The sequence below is a fragment of the Myotis lucifugus genome, unplaced genomic scaffold (assembly GCF_000147115.1).
Source record: "Myotis lucifugus unplaced genomic scaffold, Myoluc2.0 scaffold_71, whole genome shotgun sequence".
Lineage (NCBI taxonomy): Eukaryota > Metazoa > Chordata > Mammalia > Chiroptera > Vespertilionidae > Myotis > Myotis lucifugus.
Window position 1 is genome coordinate 1,147,376 of NW_005871119.1, and position 9,637 is coordinate 1,157,012.

The window sequence follows — 9,637 nt, forward strand, 5'->3', positions numbered from 1 at the left end:
AAACACAACTCAGACTGAAGGATCCTGGGTTTGATTCTGGTCAAGGGCACATGCCCAGGTTTCTGGCTTGATCCCCAGTAGGGGGCGTGATCAGTGATTCTCTCTCATCATTGATGTTTCTATCTCTCTCTCCCTCTCCCTTCCTCTCTGAAATCAATAAAAAAAATATTTTTTTAAAAAAAAGAAGCAATAGGCATGGGGCATGACTACCCACAATGACCTGCCCAGTTAGGAATTTATCACCCTGTGAGGTTATTCTCCCTTCCTCTCTGAAATCAATAAAAAATATATATATATATATTTTTTAAAAAAATATATTTTATTGATTTTTTACAGAGAGGAAGGGAGAGAGATAGAGAGTTAGAAACATCGATGAGAGAGAAACATCGATCAGCTGCCTCCTGCACATCTCCTACTGGGGATGTGCCCGCAACCCAGGTACATGCCCTCGACCGGAATCGAACCTGGGACCTTTCAGTCCGCAGGCCAACGCTCTATCCACTGAGCCAAACCGGTTCCGGCTATATTTTTAAAAATATAATCATAACTATGAAAATAAACATAACTTTTCAGGATGATGGGTTTTAGGATGCTATACTTTTACTGTGTTAATTAGAATGAGAGTAACTGAATGAGAGATACCTGTCTAAGGAATTTCAATTAAAAAAGACTCAAAATGTCTGTTCTTCATTTCAGCTAATCCACTATAGGCCTACCTCGCTTTATTGTTCTATGCTTTGTTGCCTGTCATGGATGTTGCGTTTTTGTGGGGTTTTTTTACAAATTGAAGGCAAGACCCGTCACCAGCAAAAGGATTACACCTCACTTTATTGGGATACTCACTTTATTGCAGTGGTCTGGAACTGTGCCCACTCTCCCCAAGGTATGCTTTCATAAAGTTTTCCTTTCAGCAATAGGATAGTGATCTCTTGATCTCTCTGTGTACCCCCCACCTCCTCAATTCACAGGCTCTCATTTTATTGATGGTATTAACAGCTATTTCATAATTGGTAGTTAGAATTGCCATGCAGTGAAATGTAAGTGGTTGTTGAGATCTTTGTTGATTACAGATTTTTAAGTTAAATGCCAGTTTGGTATCTGGTGCTATTTGAAAGGGCCAATCTTCCACAGCAGGGATTTTAGTGGAAGAATGCCAAGCAGTGCTCACTTGGTGTCTTGTTTCCAATTCTCGCTAATGGTGCCAAGTTTATTATGGGTTAGAAACTGAACATGATCAAGTAGCCCATTTCTAAAATGTAATCATTTAATTTCCATATAATGTTATGAAGGCAGTTTAATTATTTTATAATTACATAACCTGAACATGATATAATGCAAGGTCATAATGAACACACTATCTTGCAACCTGAAACATGGAAAAAGTTGTCAGCAAATCATATACAGAGATTCAATTAAAGTAATACATAATCTGTGTTGGCATCTCTTTCTCTCCTTTCCAGGTGGGCATTCACTCGGAGTTTTCCTGGGAATATAGTAATTCTGGTTTCTCTTAGTTCTTGTGCTTTCTAAAAACCTCTAAGACACTATTTATTGTGTGCTTTTCTTAAAGTGTAATAATGATACCCAACAGTGAGACAGAATAGCATCCATACATGAGAGGATCCTCTCAGTACCTGTCTGCTCCATTCTTATCAATGACATGCAAATAGAATAGGCTTAGATGCTGGGCAGTAGGCTGCATGGCCTCATACCATTTCTAAGTAATAAGAAAAACATGTCTATGTCAAAAAATATTACTAGAATATATAGATTTATAAATTAAAACTTCATGGGTTTTGCCCTGGCCAGGTAGTTCAGTTGGTTAGAGCATCATCCTAATACGCAAAGGTTTTGGGTTCGATCCCTGGTCAGGACATATACAAGAATCAACCAATGAATGCATAAAATAAGTGGAACAACAAATTGATCTCTCTCTCTCTCTCTCTCTCTCTCTCTCTTCCTCCTTCCCTCCCTCCCTCCCTCCCTCCCTCCCTCTCTGTCTCTCAAATTAAAAAAGAAAAAACTTCATGGGTTTTATGGATATAATAAGAGGCAAAAGGACATTTCACCTTATGAGATTACCTCAAACTCAGATAACTCTAAAGTACTAATAATTCCTCTTGTTATAGTTCTTATTCTCAGGGGGGTTTTTATGCTTCAGGTACTAAAGAGAAGTTGACTGATAAGAATGAACATAAAAAGATATTTGATCTTCATGATCTGGAATCCACAGTCTATAGTTATATTGTTTAAAGAAGCCATTTAACTGTGTGTTGTTGTTGTTTTCAAGGTGATAGGGTGATCCCTGTGTGTTAGGAATACAAGTGAGAGGAAGATGCATGGGCAGGTACTGGGAAGGACTGATATTATGGGCTCCTTTGGGAAAGAAATCAGGACTTCCTTAGACACCATGCTCTACAAGGAGAGGCCTTAGCGAGAAAGTCAGTGGAGGAGAAGCTGACAACCTCAGTGCTGGGACTGTGGCACTGAGAGTCTACCTGAGGTGTCTGGACTGCACATAGGTGGATAGACTGTCAGATCTGTATATCTGTGAGCAGGAGTTGTCTGCATTGCTATCAGTTCTTCTATAAATTTTAGAGTTGTAAAATAGCTCAAAGACAATGAAAGGCCCAGTGGCCCTAGCAAATGATCTAATTCACGTAGTTTTCTACTCAAGTCATCCAGTAACCTTTTTGGTCCATTTCAAAGTCTTTCACAATTTTTCCCTACATTGGCAATCATGGAAATAAGCAATCGCTTTTAGATGCTCCACAAAGTCCTATTCATTACTAAATTCCTTCACAAATAATTCCACTTAGAAGTTTTTTCCGATCCCTTCAACTCATTGTGATCTCTCTCATAGCTCTACAATTCCACTGTGTCTTTTTTATGGCAGTACTGTATTTCATTTTACCATCAGTAGTAGTTATGTTATGTCTCAGCGATTTTTAACCGTTATGCCATGGCACACTAGTGTGCTGCAAGAATTTTTTATGTATATAAAGTATTTATTTTTATACACATATTTACCTACAAAATTTACAGGAAATAAAACAATGCAGAATACAGAGAATACCTTCTTAAGAATTCTTAGGAGCAGAGGGTGTTATTGCTACAGTTCAAAGAATAAAATCTGATGCATGTGAAAGCCAGGATGAACATGTCTCCATGAAATGGTAGCCTGGTTAAAAAGTTTTTGTCCTGTTACTGAATTTTCAGCTTTATGTCAAATGAAATTTAAAAGATTGCTCTTGAAATTATTTAGAACTTCTCAAAATCTTCTAATAAACTGGTAAAAGTCACCTCCAGTTCTTTAAAATATTTACAGCAATCCCAATAGTTTAATTGTAAGTTATTATAGTACCTGTGGCCAATATGCATACACAGTATGTCAGTAACACTCTCTGAACAGTGAGAATTGTAGACTCTCATTTGTGACCCCCCCCCCCCCAGTTCTCCTTGTGATGGAGTGGATGATCAAGTGCACTGTAAAATACTAGTGCAACGGCACGTTGATCACAGCATAAAATCCAATTATCTAAAACAATAACTGTCAAATTCCCAGACAATACAAAATTTATAACTAAACTGGAATTTTTAGAAGCCTCTGGAATGTTCTTAAAATTAATTTAAAATATAAAGTAAATTTAGCATTAAATGAAAACAATGAATAGGAAAATATCTCCCCAATAGTGGCTGAAGTTCACTTCTCGGGTTTAACAAAAATTGTTTCTCCAAACATCTATGATTTCTTACAACATAATGAAGATATTTTCCTCAGTCCGAGCCCAACCCGATAGATTCCTGCATTATGATCAAAAGAGAGGAGTGTAAGAACGAAAGGCACCACTACACTTAACAGTAGGTTTTGAAGAGCCCTGGAGATGGCAAGCTCATGTTCCTGAAGAACTGGTGCAGGAGAACCAAGTCCGCATAACGCTTTCCTCTTTGACACTGGCATTGATTTGCTATTTACAGTAGTTTGCAAAAATACATGATAAAAGCTGGATGAGTTTCTGTTCCTGTGTTTAACTTACTAACATACACACATACTTCATCTGCAACAATCTCTGCAGGATCTGAAGTCCTAAAGTGACACTAATACTGATACGCAAATAGCCCGTGGTACCAGCGCTGTTAATGTGAGTCGCCACCGCCAAGCTAACTGGGTAAATATTGCTCACGTCTTGGCGGCTGTTGCTCTGACCATCCACATCCAACTGCACAGGGAATCCTGCTGGCTTCTGCTGCGCCACTTCCCTGAAGAAAGGCTGCGTTAGGTCCCGCTACAGTGACTGCAGATTCTCACTGCGCATGAGGCCTCGGTTTCAGCATCAGTTTTCCTGTGTCATCACAGGACATGCTGTACTTTGCTAACATAGTTCGACATCGCGCGGCTATAATGGATGGAGCAACGTCTCTCTTGTGTATTCTAGCAAAGAACAAGCCTATTAGAGTGATGCAACTACTGGTGGGAAATGGGTGACTCCATAAGGACGTGAGGAAGGACACCCTTTGTGTCGCGGGATCTATTAACCAGTTCCAGGCACCAGTAGCTGTACAGACAGATACCACTATAAGAAGCATTCTCCAGCGTCCAGTCAGTGGCAGGTTGCAAACAAAGAATATATTCAGTAAGTCTCCTCTCCAAAGCCTTGAGATCTTTTTCCTGTTCCAGCGAGTTCACGTCACTGACGCGCTCCCGCCCGCATCGCAGCTTCGCGGGAGGCCACCGCCCCCCTCCCCAAACACCAACTCCCACTTCTCCTGCTGCAAGAATTTTTAAAACATGCAATATCTGACTGTTTAGTCAGGGCCACTGACCTACTTTCCCTTAGATTGCCAAATAAAAAATGACAACAGCCAACACAACAATAGTTGTCCGGTATGAATGAATCAAAATTATACCTATTTTTTTGTCAGATTGGCAAAAATACTTTGTGTGGGTGTGCCACAGAATTTTAGTAATTAGTTTATGTGTGCCATGAGATGAAAAATGCTGAAAATTGCTGCTCTATCTTATTCCCCATAATGGATGATAAATTGAGTTTTTAAATTCTGTGCAGTAGCTATCAGAGGGCCTGCATATATAATGTGCCCAATAGATATGCCACATGAAGTTTAGTGTAATTCTTACATCCATTCAGCTACACCTAATTAGCTTTGTTTAAAAGTAAAGATGGCAGCTTCCTGCAAAGTAAAATCTGAGGAGCTGATGATCTCTGTATGGAATCATCTTTTACTTCATTAATATAAATTGAATAACTCTAGGCTTTGCTTGCTTCAGATCCAGTCTATTCCCAAATTTCTCTCTCTTGAACTACTGTGAGTGCCTAAAATAATTCCCACCATTGAATTTACTAGTGAATTTAGTGAATCTCTAAAGCAGTGGTCCTCAACCTTCCTAATGCCGTGACCCTTTAATACAGTTCCTCATGTTGTGGTGACCCCCAACCATAAAATTATTTTCGTTGCTACTTCATAACTGTAATTTTGCTACTGTTATGAATCGTCATGTAAATATTTGATATGCAGGATGTATTTTCATTGTTACAAATTGAACATAATTAAAGCATAGTGATGAATCACAAAAACAATATGTAATTATATATGTGTTTTCTGATGGTCTTAGGCGACCCCTGTGAAAGGGTCGTTCGACCCCCAAAGGGGTCGCGACCCACAGGTTGGCGACCCACAGGTTGAGAACCGCTGCTCTAAAGGCTATTTTAGTACTCTGCTAGCCATTAGCTCCCATTGATAGATCAGCATGGAGTAGTTTACCAATTTGATAGGTCTCGAAAGAATCATAAGAAAAGGAAGGGTTTCTCCCCTCCTTTTACACAGCAAATGAAGAAATAGAACATTGAGAGTTAGGAATATGCTGGGTCTGTAATTATTAAAGATGAACAGATGTCTTTCATGGTCATCCTTGTGAAAAGACTTTACTGCTATTTGCTCCAGTGAAATTAGAAGTTTAGAAAAATATTTCCATGAAAGTGTGAATGAAAAATGTTCTAAATTTTTAAAAACATTTTAAGGGTGCCTCTTAATTGTTGAAGTACAGGTTAGATCATGATCACCAGCTGATATTTATGGGTTGGTATTACACTGAAATCTTCTTTATGTCATTGGGTATATGAACACGTTGAGGAAGTTTAAAACACTGCCTTCAAAACTAGAAATGACTGTACTGGGACCCAGAAGAGTTGGCATCCTTGCATAAAAGACACTTGGTACCAATTATTTAGGCACTAAATGGGTGTAGAATTTCAGATTAAATTACCACCGTTTTGATTCAATTAGCTTTTGATTCAGTGCCTCTGTCTTTAATGACAAAGTTATTCCAGGAAGAGCTGAGCCTCAGAGAAATTTTACCCAGCTAAGTTTCCCCTGAAGGGAGGAAGTGACTCACACATTACTTGCATTGACAAATAAAACCACAGTGCATATCTGTTCCCTATGGATTTTAATTTGCAGCAACAATAAACTGCAAGTAATAGGCTTTAGGTTAAATGGTTGAATATGAAGTTCAAATCAGAATTAAGAGGACTTGTCTTGAAAAAGGCGAGGTAAATGTCATAGGCACAAGTCTGAGAAGCCTTATAGAAATGTCTCCCTTTTCACATCTCCATAGCTTGGTTTTATATCCCACCCTAGATATCTTTATTTGAATCTTTTCACTTTAATTTTTTTAACTCAGGTTATACCTTGCACTTACAACACCCAGGGGAAAGGGACAATGAAAATTTTAACTTGTCAGAACATGAATTTCCCAATTGAGGCTTCCCCTTTGAGAATACTTTCTTTTCCAAATACACGCTGCTTTTCTCCCTCGTCATTTATTCACCAATTTATTCTCTCATGTTTATATTTATTTATTTATTTATTTATTTATTTATTTATGTTCATTTGTTCACTTCTTAAGTAAATGAACACCAATTGAGAACCTCTGGTGTTTCTTAATGGAGATACTATTGGCATTTTGAGGGGGATAATACAGGACTGTCTAGTATATTGTCAAACAGTTGTTATCTTTAACAAATCCACAAAGCAGTTCTCAGTCCCTGAGCAACCTAGCCCACTCCTCATTTTCATTTTCAAACATTGCAGGAGAAGAACCCTGGGTATGATCCACTGCCAGGAAGTTATCAGGATAAATAAAACAAGGTTGTGGACCTTAAGAAGTTAGTAGCCTTATAGAGAAAATAGACAAGTAAGTACAGTACAGTAATACATGCTATGAAAGAAATAAACACAAACTGATGACTCCTGGAGATATACAAGAAGTCTTCTCAGAGGTAGAAATGCTCAAGCCAAGTCTTCAAGCACAAATAAAAATTAGCTAGATGAAGAAGATTTCTAGGCATCAGAGGAAGTCCAAAGGGCATGCCAGAGTTTAGAAAAATGCTTTAGAAGAGCTGCAAGGAAATGCATGCAGGCTGGTGCATACAGCTGGAGTTGGGGAGGTGGTGATTAAGAAGATAGAAGGTGTGATTGTAAGGTCAGTGTCATAGGCCAGGGTAAAATATTTAAACTTTATTCCTAGGAATATGGGGGCATGGAAGTGACAGGATCAGATCTGAGTCACAGTAATTCAGAAGAGAAATGAAGGCTACTTCAATGAATTTCAGTGAATACTGAAATGGATACAGCAAGGAATGCTAACACTCTTCAGCCAAAAACCACCAGGAATACACCTTTAGTTGAACAAGTTGGTTTTGTTACTTTTTGCAAGAACACCGTGAGGAACAGAGGGGTGTTTTACTAAGAGGGTGTTAGAAAGAACCTGTTCATCAGATTTGAGTTTTAGTTGGGAATTAATAGTTAAGTGGCATTGGTTTGAGTGAGTTTTATTTGTTTATATGTGAAGATACTCGATCAAGTTAATAAAATGAGGAAAAGCATTTAATAGAGAGTGAAATAGGAGGGGGGAGAATAATTAATGGAATTAGAATTCTGCAGACTTTGGAGACCACAATTTTTCATTTGTGCATTACAAATGATTGTTTCCTTTATTCTACTAACACCGACCAGCCAAGATGAAAGAAAGTAGAGAACATGTGTTAATTATTTCTATAGTATCTATTTCCCTCTTTTCAATAGCTACTAATCTCCACTTGGGATCCATGTGATCCTAGAGAAATTGATTCCATTCAAGCTTCAAGATGGGAGCACAGAACTGAGTTTAAGCCCATCAGTTTTTCCAATTTATCTGGCCAGAGTGATTGGTTCAATGGTGGGCCTGTCACCTAGTACTTTCACTCTGAATTCAGGGACACATATTTGCATTTTCCTGCTGGATATGAATGAAGAAACATTATTTTGAAATTTTAGAATGCTAAGGCTTTTAATGAGGAAAAATAGGTCACATACCAAGGACTGGGAACAAGAATGGCATCAGAATTCTCAATAGCACTACTGAAAACCAGAAGGCAATGGAGCAGTGCCTGGACTGAGACTGAGGGAGGCAGAATAAAAAAGAAGCTTGGTCTTGCTCATATCATTTTAGCTGCAAGATCAAGCCCCAGCCCCATCTGAAGCCAGTTTTACCTTTGAATATGTTAGCCCAAATACCCTTTGTTATTTAAGCAAATGTATGTTCATCTTTCTGTTGTTTGTAATCTAGTCTCTAGTCTAACCAAAGTAAGGTAGGTTGATCTGGGGATGTGATTGAGTTCAGCATGTGCAACAAGAAGCTCAAGGGAATTAAATGTCTTGGCAAAAGAATGATTAAAATGATGGTGTTGGACTCAATAGGTACAAAAGTACCTGGTCTATCTTCTTAGGGCCACATGTGTATTTTCCATGCTGACTATTACCTAATCTAATACATTCAAATAGATTATTTGTAAGCATTGTACTGTGTTAAATTTTGTGAGACTGAAGTCTAGGTTTCTGTTTCTAATACCTGAGCTATATAACTAGGGAGCGCGCGCACACACATGCACACACGCACACACATCATTCTCCCATTCATTTATGAAACTCTTAAAAGAAAGACAAGTCAAAACAGGAGGAAGAGCTCGGGTGAATTTTACAGATGGCAAGTGCAGTGGGATTTGAGAGGAACTGGAATGCAATCTGTGACATTCAGCTAATGTGGGGTGATTAGAGGAAATTCCCCAGGGCTCTCTTTTCTCTCATTTAACCTGTTAGCATTAGGGCGGCAGAAGGTTTAATAATCTGTTTCCTGATGTGAGAGATAAGGGATCTTGTTACTTGCTCTGTGACCTTGAGCAAGACAATTAACTCCTTTGTGTATCATCTTTTTAATTTTAAACTTTTTGGTAATAATTTGAGTCCCTACTTCTTTCTCAGTGTTGTTATGGCAAACCAAAGTACTAATGGGAAACAAAGGATATTAAAGTACCTTCTAAACTGGAAAGCACCAAAGAAAAGTAGGCAATGATAATAATAATAATAATTAATGGTGGCACACCCAGAGCTATCCCAACTTCCCTGTTTTTGTTTTGTTTTGCTTTGCTTTGCATTTTTTTCATCAAAAATCTAAAATGTAATGTTGGAATTTTAGAAGATACAGAAGGAACAATAACAAAGAAGAAATAATTGTTATACAAGTCATTGCGTGCATACCTCTGATGATCCTCTCTATCATATTCATTTTGGGAAGGCTCAT

At 38.2% G+C, this 9,637-nt stretch overlaps 1 pseudogene; it reads right to left on the minus strand.

Annotated features, from left to right (window-relative positions):
* Positions 1-4,305: 4,305 nt before the first annotated feature.
* LOC102428384 lies at positions 4,306-9,637 on the minus strand (annotated as a pseudogene).